At 34.6% G+C, this 20,278-nt stretch overlaps 1 protein-coding gene and 1 non-coding gene across 3 annotated transcripts in view; both read left to right on the top strand.

Moving 5' to 3' along the window:
- The window catches only part of LOC134743601 (uncharacterized), a 106,902-nt gene that overhangs the window by 10,928 nt on the left and 75,696 nt on the right, over nt 1-20,278 (top strand). The window lies entirely within an intron of this gene.
- Nucleotides 3,045-3,117, top strand: Trnar-acg (transfer RNA arginine (anticodon ACG)). The gene has a single exon. It is a non-coding gene; the product is annotated as a tRNA-Arg (tRNA).

The following is a 20,278-nucleotide window of genomic DNA, read 5'->3' as shown; positions in this document are numbered from 1 at the left end:
AACTAAGTATTGGATAATGAAAGTTAACCTTTGCTGACAGTACCTATATCGTTCCATTTAAGTAAATGCTCTAGCCGAAAAGGAATACTTGCCTAATATTTGATTGCGAGTGTTACTGTTACCTTTTGACTTGTTTGGAAACCAAAATCCAACCAAATATGTAGTTAATTCAACGTCTCTAAGGTCAAACGTCTGCGGCCTTTACTATACCAACCAAGTAAGTAAATTCAAAGGTAATAACTAAATGTCTGGACGTAATCGAAGCAATTTTCTTATAAATGTAGTAAAATAAATTAGAAAAATAAAAGAAATACTTACTGTAATGATGACACATGGCTAAGCAGTAGGTATAAAAGCGTGTTTTGTATGGTGCTTTCTGTGTCATCTTGATTTTTGTCAAACCAAACCACAAGTGACCGTTACGAGTTGTGAAAAGCCCATGAAGTCTCTGGCGTTAGTGGCCTTATTAAGTATATTTATTATTTCGAATAATTGAGGGTTCCCTGCATTTTAATTTCAATTTAATTACCTATACCTAATTACCTACTCTAAATGCTTTTGAAATTCTTGAATTACTAAACAATTAGGTCGTTTTATCACCTACAATTAGTATAAATAACGTGTTAGAAATGTAGGAGTGTGGAAGATTACTTCTTCATAAAAACAGTACTAGCTGTAGCTTCATTCAAGCGGGCGGACCAGCTCAGTTCCCGTTCCTAGACAAAATTTGCACTCGCTGTGGCCGAAATCGGTCAGGAGAGAGAGAGAAACAAAACACATTAAACTTAAACACATGTCTTCTTTTTAAGAGGATATTTACGAGTAGGGAATCACTACATCCCGTAAATTTTGATCTAACCTCAAAGATCAGCGCTAGCCATTAGGCGATAGATTGAAGTGTAATTGCAAATTTACGAACTTCTACGATATTAGCACTTACAATTAGTCTGGGGGAACCTTACACAACGATTCCATCTATGGCCGGTTATTGCCTGAGCGTTGATTATCAATTACCACTATGTGTCTTATTATAATTGTTTTAACTGCTAGAAACGGGACCTGTGACTTTTTTATGTGCTACTCACGCTACTAAATTAAATACAAGCAGTTTTACAAGTTCTTGTCAATCTAAACTCAAATTAATTAAATAAAACATGATCTTCTACCCACTTCCCGGTTTTCAATTACGCTAATATTGCAATATTCAAAGAATGTGAACTGGCATGATGTTTTTTATTTTTTATTATTATTATAATTTGATGCATGCATTGCTAGTACATGATGATACATCATCATGTATCAGCAATGCAGGGGAAGCTCTAATATTTAAAACGTCGCACACCGATCGAGTAAAGTAAAAAGACCGCGAAAAACGAAAATAAAAAATTTCTTTATGCGCTCGAATATGCAAGAGCGATAGAGAGGCATATGTATATATATGTGTAGGCTCATCCGGTTGTGTCCTAGCCCTAAGTTAGCTCCTAGTCATTAGTTAATTTGCATGTTAATTTGTTTTGTAATTGTACTCTAACCGTATTTTTATTAGCTATGTAAGTTACTAATATTATGCCTGAAATAAATGATACTTTAATTTAATTTTAATTTTATAACGAAATTTCCAATATCGTTTTTCGCAGTAGACCCTCTGATTCAACTAAAATGTCTCGGTTATGTGCATATAAAAGTATATACAATTGACGATACAAGTTTTTATCATAAAATATTTTTGGCCTTGAAACTTTTCCAATCGAACTTTGTATCTTCTACAAAAAATAATAACAAATGTGAAAAAATCATGATTATTCGGCTGAGGTAAACTATTAGCGCAATAACTTAGTACCTGCTTTTGAACCTTAGCATCAGTTACTTAAATAAAATATTAACAAACTTCACTCTTATGTAATGGGAAAGAATCAAAAGATGTTAGTAAAATCTACGGCTCCTTTGTTTATCTTGAGAATATTTATTTTATAATATTTATAATTACATACAACCAAATGATTAATCCAGGTACTCGGTATGCAACATGCAACAGGTTCGCTTGTTGTTATAATCGGTTTGCCAACCATAGTGTGTGCGTACAACGGTTAGTAGTCCGTTACATTACAGCGAAGCGGGTCACGCGCAGCGCTCTCGACGTCCAGTCTTTAGCGTTTCCACACGTATTCGCTGTTAGAGAAATCTTTAAGGCAGGCTTACGCTGCCTCTTAAGTACGTAAGCGAACAACTTGCGAACGCGAAGCAATGCGGCGCGGCAGGCCCACGGCGTTCGCGTTCGCAACGAGTAGCATATTGTTCGCCAGTAGTAGGTACGCTGCGTTAGGCTTTGAATGTTAATGCTTAGTGCCCGTAACACATGTCTAACCTCAATTTTCAGTTAGGGTTAGTAAATCGATTTTGTCAGTTTCAAACGAACAATAAGTATTTAGTTTTGTTTAAGTAAAATGGTTTTGATTTACTTAAAACTTCCGAGCTAACAAATTTAATGGATATTAAAAGTTGTTGCTTTAGCATAGCATAGATTGCTACTGCCAGGGTTCTAAAAAGCTAGTATTTTTTTCACCTGTATATCCCTTACACTTACGTAACCTATTTTCTACGGAACTGAACAATGATTAGGTACCTACTTAGAAAACCAAATCTATAAAATAAATACCAACCTGTACGTGTTGTTTGTTATGCGTGAGCTGGTTCGGCAGTAAAATATAATTTCCTTTTTCGTCGGTTAAAAATGGACAAAATGGTAGAAATTGGCATTAAGATAGAGTATATGGCACTTAAGACCATTGTGAGTTCGCTGTGATAATGTGTATGTACTTACTCAACGAAGGAAGGTCTACAGCTCACAGAGCCACTAGTTAGAAGTGACGGACAAGATTGAAGAAAAAAGCGCGACCAGGTTATCGCTGTCAACCACAAATTAGAGGCAACAAAGGTGTTTACATTTTACTCGCCTACTGGTGCCCGCGCGGCCCACGTTATCACGGTCGGGGTGACGTAACACTTTGTTGTACTAGACCGTAATTTTGCGCCATCTGCTAACAGGTCCTGTGGCGCAACGGATAACGCGTCTGACTACGGATCAGAAGATTCCAGGTTCGAATCCTGGCAGGATCGCGATAATCTTTTTGCTTTTTATTTTATAATTTATACAATAAAAAATATTTACATAGTCTCAGTATTCAGTCATTTGCCTTCTTCTGTTTTTTTTCTTTTGTAATTACTGAAATAAATACAAATAAAGTTTTATGTTACTTGACAATTTGCAAACAATGTAGTTATTGTATGTACATAATTATTTTTGTACAAAATTATAGTTTTTATTTTTCACTTTTTTTTATTATCGTGAATATTTGTAAATTGTAATATCCTTATACTTAATTACTTACCCGTAATAGTAAAACGTTATAAAGCAATTTATAACGTTATTTATTTATTTTGTTCAATAACTTTTAGATACAAACTTCGATCTTTTTAGATGCTATTTACCTATAACGTTTCGTCCTATAAATTAAATTGTTCCACGTAATAGAGGTTACAGCATCAGTTCGTTTAATATTAAACTGGTGAGGGTAACCCTTCCACACTATTTGCAGTACAAAGGCCGCTAATGAATTCGATTATCCAGACAGAATCCGTGCTTCCTGCTCCGTCGTCTTACTAACTCGTGACACTTATACTAATTTATTGTTCACCAAACACAGACCAAATTCAACCTTAACGCTAGGACTACATGAATCAGTTTCAATTGATTAAATTAGGCAATGAGCACGTGGCTTTTACTTTAAGAAATGCCATTTCGGCGACGGCGAGTCTCTTAGCAGATTGGACAATCTTTTGGCGTGTTGTACCTATAATAATTATATAGACCTGAAGGTAAATTCAACTTCTTGTGAGAGAGTCGTCTAACAAATTTTGATACTGGAAATGCAACAGCAATATTACAGTATGTAAAGTTATACAGAATTATAAAGTGTATTTTTATAGTTAAGTCGTAATTCAGCCTAAATTCTTCCATAGTTTAATAATATAAGTTACTTATAAATTTTAATAAGTATTACTATTTCTCGTAACACAAAAGTATCAATTGATATGTATCTCTAAATGTTTCTGAAACCTATCTTATATCTTATTTAAGGCGCTAGTCGCTATTTTTGGCCGTAAACTCTTACTTTCTAGAGTATATATCTACTTAACGGTTCAACAAAAAATTATGAAAAAAATATATATTAATCTCCATTTTATGTACAAAATTTCTAACGTTTGACCTTTTCCCTGTGACTTATAGTTTCTCCATAAAAGGAACATTACGACAGGTCGTTTTGCGACTAACTTTGCTTATATCTCCTAAACGGTTTATTCGATTAAAGTTATTTTTAAACTAAAATAAATGTTTTAACAGGCACTACAAATGCAACGTTTCATAATGTTAAAAAATGATATTTTTTTAAAGAAATCGAATATTATTCGACATTTCGTGCGTATGTAGCTCGAAAAAAGTGTGTCCGGCAGTCGTGTGCTAGCTTTGAGACGAGAAGGCTGTGTTGCTCGTCGCTCCGTGCCTTCCTTGTACTCTGTATGCTTGTGCTGAGCCCCAGTGCAATAAAATTGGAGTTATTGTGGCCAAAGACTTAATAACTGCAGAAAGTTGATTTGGTTCTGACTCGCTTTAGCGCGCTTAACACGGTGTTTCGCAGCCTATTATAACGAAAATAATGACAATATTTCCACTTATGTTTAAGAAAGCTTCATTTGAAATATAAAAATAAAAGTTTTCTAACATGCGCGGACATATTGCCATTTTTACGTTATGAATAAAGTTCGATTCCTAACAAAACAATAATTAATTGATTAATATAGGCTATCAATTTACGTTGTATATAGATATTTATTTATTTATTTATGTTTAATTTTTTTTTAATTGTGTTGGGAGATTGGATTGATTGGTGGTGGTTGATGATGAAAACGAACAGTGACAAGTAAGAGTCAGTTGATACTCTTTTATATTATAATCATAAATGAAATTAGGCATAATCCAAATATAAACTATTTATAAATCATGACCCTTACAATTGATTAAGCCGTTTAGTAAAAATACCAAAACGGCCGGTTGTATTTTTTTTGGCAAAACTATAACTTAAGGCGAAAGGAAAAAATCATACGTACTACTTACCACTGCAACGATAATACGAGTACCTATGCTATAATGTAATAGTTAGTTCGTATTTTACAAATGTTTTCTTGTTCAGATACGAATAGACCTTGCATTTCGTGGAGGTGGTAAATTATTATAATGGTAAAAAATACCTCTTTAATTCAGAAACTATACCTCATAGTGTATTTACTGTATCCTCTCTGTGTTATGTACTTGTTTTGTGCAATAAAGTGTTTACTACTACTACTACTACTATATACTTACTTACTGTTACGGTCTAAAACGTATTTCTACTAAATGGGTAAACAAAAAAATATGAAAAAAAAAATATAAATCTTTATTTATTGTTCAACAATTGTAACATTTAATATTTTTCTTGAAATTTATAGTTTCACCGGCATAAAAATAATACAACGGGCCATTTTGCGGCTAACTTTGGTTATATCTACTTAACGGCTAAATCAATTAAAATTATTTTTAAACTAACAATAATGTTTTAAGAGCTGACGGTCTTTCCACCGCGATAGAACCGGCCGACGATTTGTTTTATTAACAATATCATCTAAATTCTAAACTACCATTTGACAAAGTATAATGAAATGGGATGCGATGACTGAAAAAAATTTTTTTTACATGTTCATGTGACCAGCTGACCTTCCACCGAGATACAACCGGCTGACCATTTTTTTATTCACATTAGCATCTAAACTATCATCTGACAAAGTATCAGGCGGGAGGCGATGACAATTTTTTTTGCTTGTTTCGCTGGCTGATATTCCTTAACCCACCAACGGAGCGGCAGCTGACGTCCACGGGGGTTCATCATACATAGCCGTTAACCACTATGTCGGAGTTATTGAAGCCAAAAAATAAAAAACTGCAGAGCGCTGATTTGGTTGTGGCGCGCTTGTAATATAATGATGATATTCCCACGTATTGTTTGAGAAAACATCGAACTTCGAAAATCAATACTAGTTTAACACTAGTAGGTAGGTAACAATTCCCAAAATTTTTATATGTAGGTAGACTAGGCAGTAGGTACTTAATATTACAAGTTATTAATGGCATTATTTATATTCATTTATTACGGATAAAAAAATGACTATAAAATAAACACACTGTTCGCCTCAATTTAGTACATACCAAGCTCTATATCATAGAGCGATACTGTAACCACAGTAAATTCACTGCCATCTATCGACACACTTTAAAACTAAAAATGTAGATTTATAAAAATAAAAAAATAAAATAAAATGTAACACCCGGGGTGACACCCGGGGTGTCACCCGTTGACCACGAACGCTGTAAAGGGCTCGAAACGTCGGGATGTATTATAAATTCAATATACGCGATATAATCCGTTTTCATAGTTTTATTTCATGAGTAACTATCGCGGTAACCGAAGACAATATTAAAATAAAATGTATTTAAATATGGATAAATGTTTTTTTTTTATTTGCATTAATTATTTTTTATTATTTTGACCCATGTTCTTTTATTGATATGCGTTAAAATTATAAATAACAAACGAAACAGTCAACGCCCTCTATACGAGAGTAGGCCAAAACTACTGGCGCCCTCTGATCGAGACTCAAATTTTTGTGATTTTCGAGGCACGTTTTTTCCTTAGACTGTATCCATCTATTACGGAGTTATATCTATCTTTGGTATAATGCATAAGTGAACATACTTTTATTATAATTTACGACCCCCACTAAACGCATGATCTACTCATACTAAAACGACAAAATATCTGCAAAAGATACACAAATACGAGTATAGCGCCAACCGCGCGCCTTTCTTTGAACCTCGTTGTGGTAAATTCACGTACGATCGCAGTGAGCGGGGTGCGGGTACAGAGACGCTGAGACGCTCAAGGACACATCAGCGACTATCGTCTTAAGTAAGTAGTTTATTTTTGAAGTAAAAAACATGTCATAAAAGATAGTGCAACAATGTGGAATGATTCACGTCGACTATGAATAGCTAGCCTTGACATTCGAGTCTTCGCAGCGTAGCGAAATAATGTGCGGACAATAGTAAATCACCGTTAACTGCTGAATTTACACATTTTACATAAGGTCAGCCGGGTAAATTGCGTATGTCGGGATAAACGCGCTTTTTTATAATAATTACAAGATTGAACGCACATTTTACTGACGCAATTATCCCTATTGACCTTATAAATAAAGTTAAGTGTAGGTATTATGACAAACATTACAATTTTATTGTTTTTTAAGTCTCCAACGGGGTAACGTTACACTTAAATTTAGAAAATCTTGGAATCCTCAACCGTAATATTAGAAGTCAACAATTATCGGATGATAATGCTTGTTTCTGTGTCAGTAGTCAACTAGTCAGTATCAATAAAATTTGGCTAATGTATATCGGAACATTGGTTTAACGCAAAATAATGCAGATTTCTATTCATCTAACGGATCTGAACAAGATTTTATAGCATGAATAACAAATTAATAATAATAATCATATTGTCAGGGTTTGAGTTTGAGGTTGTTAAAGTCTAGTCTAAGCTCCTTATAGTTTATAGTTTACATGTTCAATATTTCATTTAAGCTTAACATGTTGGGAAGTTACTAGTAAGCTTTAGAAACTTACATATACAGTGAAAACTGTTTATAACGACATCAATGAGATGTCGTTATAACTAAGCGAAGTCGTTATACTTAAACTATTTTGACTATAGCTACAAAAAATCGTTTTCGGTTGTAAATAAACACTGCCGCGGAAGTCCTCAGATTTCATCATTTCACAGACTCTCTCCCGTCAATTGGTCACCTTTCAACTTTGTCACATTCACATCGCTCCGCCTAGAAACATGCTAATTTGCATTCGACCGCCATCATACATATTTAGGCGACGCGTAGGAATCTTAACGGTTGGGTCGGTTGGACCCGTCGAACGAGTACGCGTCGGACCGGTCAACCGTCCAGTCTTTGGTTATTTAATGATGTTAATCATATTTCTAAATAGCGAGTTCACCAATTAACTAAGCAAAATTTTCTTTGAAATATAGGTATGTGAGTTAAGGGTTTTTATGAAATGATGTAGAGAATATGTACATTGTAACGAAAGCATACATAGTTTGCAATTATACGAAGTATAAGAAGTTAAATAATACTATAGCAACTGGGCTTTTTACAAAAAAAAGAGAACAATTTAGTTATGAAAGCTAGAAGCGCTGGTGGCCTAGCGGTAAGAGCGTGCGACTTTCAATCCGGAGGTCGCTGGTTCAAACCCCCGGCTCGTACCAATGAGTTTTTCGGAACTTATGTACGAAATATCATTTGATATTTATACCAGTCGCTTTTCAGTGAAGGAAAACATCGTGAGGAAACCGGACTAATCCTAACAAGGCCTAGTTTCCCCCTCTGGGTTGGAAGGTCAGATGGGAATCGCTTTCGTAAAAACTAGTGCCTACGTCAATTCTTAGGATTAGTTGTCAAACGGACCCCAGGCTCCCATGAGCCGTGGCAAAATGCCGGGATAACGCGAGGAAGATGATGATTATATTGCTATGAAAGCTTATGTATCAATGTCAAGTCTCACCTTCGAGGTATATATTTTAACCCAGAGATAAGTTTCAAGTTAAAATAATAATTTATCTCTGTTTTCTTCAAGTGTTATGAAGAAACAAAGTTTTAATATGTACAAAAAGTACTTTAAAATATCTAATTTAAAATATAATCCGCATCCGTAAATAGTACCGACTTGCTGTAAACGCTTGAGACGCAACATAAAATCGTATTGCCTAAAAACTAATTTACCTATGTATTCAAAATACCAAATACTGCATAATTTAGCTTTGCACTAACAGTATTTAAGTATTCAAAGCAGTTTGGAACCTGTTGAGCCCATCAATATTAGAGGAAGCATCTGCCAATAAAAGCTAAATTCAAAGCTTACAAGTCAGAGTAAAAGCTCAACACCCTATCTACAGAGCAGACAGCATAATAAATGAGAATCTCTAAAACGTTATATTAGGTTGAAACTAATACATATAATATTAAAACAAATCATGGAATTACTTTCGACAACTGTAGGTACCTCTTTAGGTACGAATTAAGTAGATTAAGTATTCACTTAATTCGTAATACATAAGAAGAAACTTATTAGTTATTAGTATACGAGCAGGGTTATTAGACCCATGACCCACGTATATCACCGCTAGGGATACAGACGGACTGCAACCCGACAGCAACTTGTATGGGAACTGTACGCCTACGTTGCAGTTGACGTGCCGTCGGCGTGCAGTTGACGTGCAGTCGGGTTGCAGTCCGTCTGTACCGGCCCTAAGTCTCAGAATTGTGTCGTCGTGTAGTGTGTGTCTAACATTTTGTATGCAGGGGTGCTAAGCTAATAGTTTTGCTGACTGTAGAAGAAGAGTGTATCACATTACATTTACTACACTGCATTGGTTAATGTTAATGTCCCTTAGATAAAAGGTTAAGGCATAGCGTTAGTTTCAGTAGTCCCCCTTCACTCGCGACCTTGCTTTAGCGCAAGGCTCGTTTGCCGCGTAGGAATGCCAATAATGCAGCTTTGTCCACGACTGAGATTTCAAGTCAATACAAAAACTAGTCTGCCACGTCCCTTGAGGACAGAAATTACGAGACTAATCCAAGATATTCAAATATCAATGTAATATTGAATACACATGAAGTACACGTAAAAGTACTTGAGAGTTCCTGTGGCACCACTTTATTATTATTTTTAGAATTTTATTTTTATTTTATTTATTTAGAAACTGTCGATATTGCGCGTGTCATAAAAATAAATACAGACAATTACCTAAACCACCCAAACTACCTTATTATTGGAATGTGGTTTATAGATTTTCCCATCTATTTACGGTGAAACGTGAAGCAATAAGCAAAGAAATCAAAATCATTTTAAGATTCGAGTCGTCGTCGTTTTATTCTAAATGATTTTTAATTTATTTACACATTGTAATTCGTGTAACAATGTAGGCGGCCTCCATTATGCTGCAATGCTGCATAAACCTGTTTTAGTCGGAATAAAGTCCAACGTAAGTATCTTAATCGATTGCCACTAATTTTGCAACTGTCTTGCCAAGTAGGTACAGTCAAGGGCAGAAATATATATACAATCCCAAAGTGTCAAAAATATGTGTACGCTCTTACACCTTAGACAATAAAGTTGTGTTCACATATTTTTGAGCTATTTGTCGGATCGATATTTTTGCCTTCGACTGTACCTATTAGAGCAACTTATTTACATCTGATGTCAATTTAAATAGGTAGCTTAAAACCGGATTTTGTTTCTTTTTTTTTCGCTTTAAGGGACAAAGTGGCATGAAAAAGTCTTTTTCATTTCTCCTATTCGGAAAGTTCACCTTACATAGGCTGATAGCTGGGTGGAAAATTGCATTTCCCACCCTAGGGTGGAAAATATTTTGTTTACTGCGAAATAAAATAGTAGAAATTAAATAAAATGGAACTAAAAAAATTCCGTACTAAATTGTTGCCATGTTTAAGCATTATAAGTCAAAAATGTGACGGTTACGTAGGAAGTGGCGCCCTCAATAATTTTCTACAATCTCTTGTCGGACTATACTTGTATCAAAGATAGATATAACTCCGTAATAGATGGATACAGTCTAAGGAAAAAACGTGCCTCGAAAATCACGAAAATTTGATTCTCGATCAGAGGGCGCCAGTAGTTTTGGCCTACTCTCGTATAGAGGGCGTTGACTGTTTCGTTTGTTATTTATAATTTTAACGCATATCAGTGAAAGAACATGGGTCAAAATCATATAAAAATAATTATTGCAAATAAAAAAATCATTTATTCATATTTAAATACATTTTAACGTATTTTTATAAATCTTCATTTTTAGTTTTAAAGTATGTCGATAGATGGCAGTGAATTTACAGCGGTTACTAAATTTACTATGACAGTACCGCTATATCTTATTTTATCCTCTTTGCTTGTATTTAATATTTAAATGTATGAAATAAACATAAATAATATATTATATATATGACTTAATTAATTACATATTTAATTTTTTTTTTTTTAGGTTTAACTATAATTTAATCATTTATTATATACAACACATATATATGTAATGATAATATGTCTTTATTAACAAATATATATAAAAATATAGTATCATTACATTCAATCATTCAGTTTCACTTTTTTTAAGACGCGCCAATTCCAGTCCCTAATTCTCTTAACCGTCAAAATATTTTCTTGTAAACACAACCTCCTCATAGTCGAAATGAAAAGTAGATTGTTTAACTCGGGTAGAAAGTAACCATCTTACCCTCGAATTATTCGCCAATATATCTCGGGTGATATGGTTCACTTTCCACCCTGGGTTAAACAATGTACTATTTATGAGCACGGTTTTTAGGGTTCCGTATCTCAAAACGAAAAAACGGAACCCTTATAAGATCACTCGTGCGTCGTGCGTCTGTCTGTCTGTCCGTCTGTCACAGCCTATTTTCTCCGAAACTACTGGACCAATTAAGTTGAAATTTGGTACACCTATGTAAGTTTGTGACCCAAAGATGGACATGTAACGTAAACATATTAATTTTAAACACGGGGGCCACTTTTGGGGGGGTAAATGAGAAAATTAAAAAATAAAGTTTGTCAAACTATATCGTGTTACATATCAAATGAAAGAGCTCATTGTGAGAATCTCAAATATATTTTTTTTATAATTTTAAGATAAATAGTTTAGAAGTTATTTAAGAACATAGGCAAAAAATGACCATTTCCCCCCCTTTATCTCCGAAACTACTGGGTCAAAAATTTTGAAAAAAATACACAAAATAGATCTTTACCTATTGATCACCGAAAAACCTATTAGACATGTGCAGTCAACCGTGAGTCGGACTTAATTACTTAGTTTTTGATCCGACCCCTACGGGTTTTTTAAAGACATTTCACATAAAAAATACATTGTTTAAATTGTGTAATGTACGGAACCCTTGGAACGCGAGTCCGACTCGCACTTGGCCGGTTTTTTTAACGTAGAATCACTTATCTCAGTCATAAATACATTACGACACTATAATACATTGTACATAGTGCTTTCTTCTAAGTGCCATAAAAAAAAGAAAACCACAAACATTACCAGTACTAAACTACGCATAAAATCGACAGAACCAAATACCATTATCATTTTTTTGCTCATGATTTTATGTAAGACACCTTCAATGCGTTGTCAAAGCGAATTCAAAGAGATTTCTACATTACACGTTGTCATTGTTCAGTGCAAATATAATAGTCATTGACCTTATATTTAAAGGCATAAAGCATATAACCGTGTGCCTGTATTAATTTATCTACAGTCAATTTAGACTGACGAACTCTGCTCATTGTGTGGGCTCGTGGCATTTGTGTTGCAATATTGCATAAAGTTATTCATAGGCGGGTTCGGCGTTCTTGCTCAAATCAAGTTTAGAATCCGACATGAATGACATGATATTTGACTTAATAATGATATTAAAAACACATCATGTAGGTATCTAGTTAGAAATCGACCGGTGTCACAACCTTAATAATGCGTTTTATACTGGACTACTTTGTGAAAGAATTGGGGCATAAGAAATACCTAAGTGCCAGTCTTGGATAAAAGCAAGGCTCTTCTGCATTAAAAACCCATTTATCCTAATGCAAGCTTCTGAAACTGATAGTATTATCCTGCCAGCTTCATAAAGATTAGCTACGAAACGACGTTCATATCGCTAAATAGTTGAATAAAAATTTTAGGCACCATGCTTATTAATGGTTGCATGCCAAACTTGCGCACTCTTTCAAAGACAATAATAAATTAAAAGTCATTTATTCATTTATATTATTCTAATCGACTAGATATGACATGGCTGTCAAAGTCATATATCGAAAGTATCGAAACCTGACGAATTTCACACAGTTGTATGTCGCAACCCGACACTGTGGTAAACCTTGCACCTTACCGGTAGAAGGACTGGGTCATTCACACACCAATTTGAGATGTTACGCAACAATGAACTTTAAAATTCGAACATGTGTGCCTTTTAGTGCTCAAAATTAAAAGCGGCGTTTTTTTTATTCAAGCACAACCTATAGAGCTAGCAATGGTAATAGTACATTTCGATGCTAGTGCGGAAAGTATGTCATTACCTCACGAGTACCAAGACTCGGGACGAGTGAAGAATGACATATCCGCACGTGTATCGAACGACGTTTTTTTAATACAGTTGCGAAAAAATAAGAAAAGCAAGGAATGGAATACGAAACTTTTATATTATTAATTCTGTGACACTGACATCATTGACATTATGAAGAGGTGTTTTTATTCGACTAGAATAGATTTTGTTATTATTATTGAACCCACTTCAATGAATGTTTTTTTTTTCAAATGCACGTTCTATAAGACAGAAACAATTGTAAATATTAAAACATTGTACTATTATTACCTAAATATCGTTATTTACGATTATTTGTGTATCGTATATTTATAAAAACAATATCGAATGTTGCCTTTGGAAACTTAAAACAATCTTGCAGTAAGAAAATACGCCTCTTCTTTGACAGGCGTTCCGTTCCATTCAGACAACTTATTATTAGTGTTATAATACTTATAATGATGAAGAGGTATGTAATAAAATATGAAATATGCATATTTGTCGTATTCTTACATTAACAGTAGGTTTTTATGTTGATTACGACGTTTAAAGGAAACTAATATTAACACTCATCAATACGTAGTCATGAATTGGAATAAGTAAAAATTTAAAAAAATTGGAAAAGTAAAAAGCACTAGTTCGCGAAAACCAACTTTCCACACGCTAAACAGCCACGAAAAGTAGCACTTTTTGAGCAACTGTATTAAAAAAATCTTTTTCCTACACGTATCGCGGTTTAGTTTGGTAATCGTACAATTCCATTTCTATCCGAGTATCAGGAGATTTTATTATTCACCTTCGCAGTTACTTCCTGGGGCCTATTGCATAATAAAATACAAGCTAATACTATTAGTGACTTTGTATGTAAAATCACTAATAGTAAGCTTGTATTTTATTGTACAATAGGCCCCTGGTGTTTATGTTACGCTTTACAGTGCGACATAAAATAGTAGAAATTAAATTAAATTAAACTAAAAAAAAACCATACTAAATTGTTGCCATGTTTAAGCATTTTACGTCAAAAATGTGTCAGTTACGTAGGAAGTGGCGAACACGATCACCCCAGATGCTCCTGAAGCTTACGAAGCCTACTCCTATGACTAGGCTTTGTAAGCCCTACTTACCTGCCGACATATTTTTTATGTGCCTACTTCTTAGTGACTTATTTATCTGTTTTACTGATTAAAAACGTTTCCATCTGATCGGAACTAAACCTTTGAGTAAGCTTAACTCTCATCAAACACAACACAACGACAAATTATCAGCGGTAGTAGACTGAACGCTACTTACGAAATGTGTATCGTGAAATCGACAGCCGACCTGGATTCGGAGCATAGCAGAACCGCAACTTCAAAGTATAAACACGAAAAGTAATCGCCAATAAAGTGCACCACAGTTCAATGTCATGGGAGTTCCTAGTTTCTCTATGTAGAAGTACTAAGAATACACGCTTTTCTGTAACTTGTGGCATTAGATATGAACCACAATGTCGAATTCCAAGTTCCATTACTCTTATCCTAAGGTCCCTTTTTATAGTTTTTCGTAAATAACTCGTACTCGGTAGCCCATAGCAAAAACGTAAATAATCTGTATAAAATTTCCTACAAAATAGATATATAGTCCCAAAAATAGCACGTCAAACTGACACTGGAGGTAGGATTTTATACACTTTCTGCTAGGACTAGCAGCACCACTTCACCCCCACCCTCCGATACTTTTAGTATGTTGTTTAATACACCATTGACTAGAATACTACACTTAATCCGTGATGTATCTCCTTATAAATTCAATATTGTCTCCATCATTCTTTTGCGCTACATTCTCTACAACAAACTCTAATTTAATTAATGCTCCGTACAAAGCTTTGTTCATAGAACACTTATTTTTTTTTCTAAATACATTTCCAGTTTTTCTGGATTTATTCATTCACGTCATCGGTTTTCGGGGGCGAAAAATCGATCTAGCTAGGTCTTATCTCTGGGAAAACGCGCATTTTTGAGTTTTTATATGTTTTCCGAGCAAAGCTCGGTCTCCCAGATATTAAAGGTTTAATTTAGGTTGTGTTTGAACTTGAACCTAAGAGGCTTATGGTATAAACGTGATAATAATATTTTTATTTTACATTTAATTCGTGCCATAACTGACTATTTCTTCCAATAAATAATTAGGTCGAGGTTAGTACCTGCAAAGTGCAGAAAGTGCGTGTGACAAATCGAATAAATTATAACTCCAATATAAGATCGATCACGTAATACTTTACGCCGTACTGATTTCGCATTAAGGAAGTGGCAAATGACATAGCACACGCACAGGCCATTTCATAAGCTAGCAAATAACTTGGCTCTCGTCTCCTGACGATGTTAAAACAAATATTCTCACGTATGTAACGCGTAACCATTCCTTAAGAGAATACGTGATGTTCTACTTAAATGCGCCGTTTGATCGCGAAATACGTTAGATGTTTGAAATAGACTTACAGAAATTCGTTTATATTTTACTTGGGGTTCAGTGCAGGCAATGGTTACTTATTCTTATTTTTAACCGACTTCAAAATTTCAAAAGGAGGAGGAATTGAGGGAACTCCTTTTGGTTTTGCTAAGTCGATGGCAAATTTGTTACTATGTAAATAAACCGGCCAAGTGCGAGTCAGGCTCGCGCACGAAGCACCATTACGCAAAAAAAACGGCAAAAAGATCACGTTTGTTGTATGGGAGCCCCACTAAAATATTTATTTTATTCTGTTTTTAGTATTTTTTGTTACAGCGGCAACAGAAATACATCATCCGTGAAAATTTCAACTGTCTAGCTATCACGGTTCGTTAGATACAGCCTGGTGACAGACGGACAGACACACAGACAGCGGAGTCTTAATAATAGGGTCCCGTTTTTACCCTTTGGGTATGGAACCCTAAAAAAGGTACCTTCCTATTATTTTAACCTCAACTGATGACTGATGTTTTAGATGAATAATGTGTTGATTTTTTCGCCTTTATTTAGCTATTCGGCCATTGAAAGCAGCTACCTATACTAATATACAAATAAATATTTATTTTATCATAAAATCTCTTAATGCAACATATAAGTTTTATTTTCCTATCACGTATTTCTTCTTATTTCTATTTCAATCAGGACAATCGCACAATAATACGTTTAATGTCTACGTAAAAATGTCAACAACTGGAGCCAAATCTTTCTTAAGCCTGTGCGGAGCTCAGATTGGGGCAATAACACATTTATATTCCTGTATCGTCTTGTCGACACAACCGGAATAATAAATATTAACACTATATAGCCATTCGCTCAAGAGACTGACGGTATCGCACGGCACTTTCTAACACCTTGGGAATACAAATTAAACATAATTTAGTGTCACTAAATATACCTATAATTATAATTATATTAAAGCGCTGGAGTTTTAAAGTGTCCTATCCTTATCAGAGCACGAGGGAAAAAGATTAGAATGGAGACAAAATTCCCATCTTTACCGATAAGCCTATTGACTTTAATCTCTATTGCTTGTGGCAGCTAATGGATCTAATACTTCATAACTTTTTTATGTAAGTACGATATTTTACCGGGGTTTACGATACCTTACTTACCTAGCATTGTTGAAAAAAATCCTTTAGTGCAAAAACAGTTTCATAGCTTCATGCTTATTGCAAACCACTAATGATATTTAATATAGTGACGATATTAATTACATATCTATTATAGAAAAGTTTATAAAATAAACGAAGGAAACTTTTCTACAGTTTTACTTAATAAATTGTTACTTGAGGCTTCGATGATAATGATACACATAGTTAAAAAAAACGAGCAAATAAAAGCTGACATTACATTAACCGTCATTAACGCATCCTTTATGCAGCACAAGACTATGATACAATAATGCACCGCATAAGACATGTCACATCGTAAAGGTATTTACTCGTATGTGTATCGTCAAGTGTGATCGGTTATTCAACTGTTAGGTACTATGTTCCACCATAAGCTTAGACAGTCCAAATTAGTGCGCCATTGCGCGCTGGTCAAGTATTGCGAAGCAGAGGATATCGTTGCCGACTAGAAACGAATGTTTAATTCAACGAGTGGATTATACACAAGTGCAGAATTACTTGTGTATAATTCAGACCAAAATCCTGTAGCTAAGTGCAACAGGAAAAGATTAAAGCAATTATGTGACTGCTTTAAGTGGTATTTCAATACTGGTATTTTGCAATCCTTAATAATATGAGAAACAAATTTTGCAAACTGTATTCGTATACTATATACATTACATGCATTACATAGTTCGCCTATGATTTTGAACGAATACTACATATTAAGTAAATGCTAATTTATTTCGGCCCAAGTATTTAACTCCGATGATCTTAGATTAGTTTTCTTTGACTGTTCAAAAAATTGTAAAATTTACTTAAATTCCCCAGATCAACATAAAATCCCATGAGAACCAAATAAAGGAATCCTAGCAGGGGCCAAGACTAGATGCATCAAATTAGAAAGCATGTAAAGGGAACTCGGACACCTCACAACCCTGTCGTTTGGCAAGTTGGCACATTCCAAATTATCACAGTCCCAGCGTGCCAACCTGGAGAGTTACTCAAGCCGCTAACCGAGCTCAGGGTAGCCCAACCAGACTTCGATTACGCATATTTGTACGCATCTCAAATACACAATAAAAATGGTTCAGTAAGCGTGACTCACCGCGGCTCGGTTACCGATTAGAATGGCACCCCTGCACTCGATCGACGCTATTGTATCCGAGTAGCTGACAATAGGAAACTTCTCAGGAACTCTTTCGTACGCTTCTGATAATAGAGGTCAGATATAAAGGTTGTTCGTCTTACTATCTCCGTATAGTATTGGAAATGATTTAATGCTTCTTCCATAACTCGGCAGGCTAATGCAGCAGACTCTCCATAAAATCCAGTAAATACTAAATATTCCAGTTCATTGAATAACAAAATATTTATTGATCTCTTTCTGACAAATATTAGAGCTACTAATAATATTAATAGTTGGTGATAATGTAGGTACCATACTCAAAATCGTTTCCATACTTAAATAGGTACTTATTACTTACATTAACAGCTTAAAAAAGCTAAGAACTTACGAGTATCTGCAAAAAATTTAATCGTATGGAATACGGGACACTATCGATTATTTTTAAAGCGTAAGTGATGAAACTGTAGATCGATACAATGTATGTGTCATTGCCATTATTTTTAATATTTCACAGTTTTTTATTCTCGAAACTGAGTATATACCAGAAACAATAATAATGTACCAATTCAGTTTACGCGAAATAGTTCCGTTACAGGTATTGGTTTATTTATAACTGGTTGCTGGTTGTTGTTGTCTAACACATGTAATTTTCAGTATCGATCTTCACGTTATAAACAACTCCAGTTCCAACGTCGACTTGACATCCCCAGTTAGTCGCTACCCGCAAACCGTCAATATTTGCGACGCAAACGTTGAGACGCAATTTACAACGGGAGCACGCGTCAGCATTCTACTTGATGAATGAAGACGCGACCCATTGCGCTCTACCGGTATAATCAATGGCGTTACATAAGTTACTTGTGCGGTAGTTTGTCCAAACTGATATCACAGGGATTTGTTTATCGGGCGGTCTGAAAGACGAGAGTAATATTTTTCGATTGTAGATATAGTTCGGATATTTGTTTCGCGGATGTGGGGTTATCACTCGTCGTATTCTTTGTGGTTGTAACACAAGCTAAATTGCATGTACATACATAGTTTTATTAATTCTATAACTTTACCTCAAAAAAGAGCACCAAATTAAATGTTAGTTACATTACCAATGAAAAAGCAAATAAAATTTACATACAAGGTCTCCATGAATTTCTAAAACTAACTAAATTTTCGCCTCATTCTATTATATGTATATATTTTTATTATATCTAACGATGAGCTCATAAAATCCAAGTTTTACTTCCCGCAGTGAAATATGATTAGATTTTAAATTCAAAAAGCACAGGTTTGTGTAATAATTTAGCGACGTGTCAGATCCCCACCGCGCTATAGTGCTGTAAAATGTACATCTTTAAGCTTATTTTAAAGACACCTCTCAACTCGTAAACGAGGACATGCCGACTGGCTAAGCCAGCTGCACATCGGAACCTTGAACTTTTGCCACGAGACTGGTAAAGCTTCCTTCAAACCGAATAAGCCCATCGGTCCATATAATCCAATACACATAAGACCTTCTGGAGTTATCGTCATCACACGTCTGCAACTGAAGCTTAAGTTAGGCTGTTCCAACAGTGCAATTTATACGTTTAAATTTCGAATTATTCAACGATGATTTAGCAATATGAGTTTAAAAACAAATTGCAATCAAATGTATTTGCGTAACTGTTAATTTACTTTTACTAGTAACAGGCCAAATATATTTATCCATAGGTTTATTAATAAGTTTATTTTAGCACTGTTTATTTTAGCTTAGCTTTAAATGTAAAACGCTGAGTAAAATGTATTTAATATTTTACCGATTGCATACTTATTCAGAACGAATGTACATACCTATTTATTTTAACATTTTATGTAAATACATAATTAACTGCGTTCCGAGCAATTAACTTCAACTATATTTTTGTTATTATAATAAGCCGTAATTATTATTATTCGGACATCTAAAATATTAAACAGGAACTTTCATTGGGCATATATTAATATATTTTGGCTGTGTATTAATATTTTAGCGCCAATAAATTAATATTAGCCTCGAATATAAGCATCATATTATTATAAAAAATCGGCCAAGTGCGAGACGGACTCTCGCACCGAGGGTTCCGTACTTTTTAGTATTTGTTGTTATAACGGCAACAGAAATACATCATCTGTGAAAATTTCAACTGTCTAGCTATCACGGTTCATGAGATACAGCCTGATGACAGACAGACGGACAGCGGAGTCTTAGTAATAGGGTCCC

This window comes from Cydia strobilella, chromosome 8, assembly GCF_947568885.1.
Source record: "Cydia strobilella chromosome 8, ilCydStro3.1, whole genome shotgun sequence".
NCBI classification, from domain to species: Eukaryota; Metazoa; Arthropoda; class Insecta; order Lepidoptera; family Tortricidae; genus Cydia; species Cydia strobilella.
The sequence above is the reverse complement of the archived record's forward strand: the minus strand, read 5'-3'. Positions and strand labels throughout refer to the sequence as shown.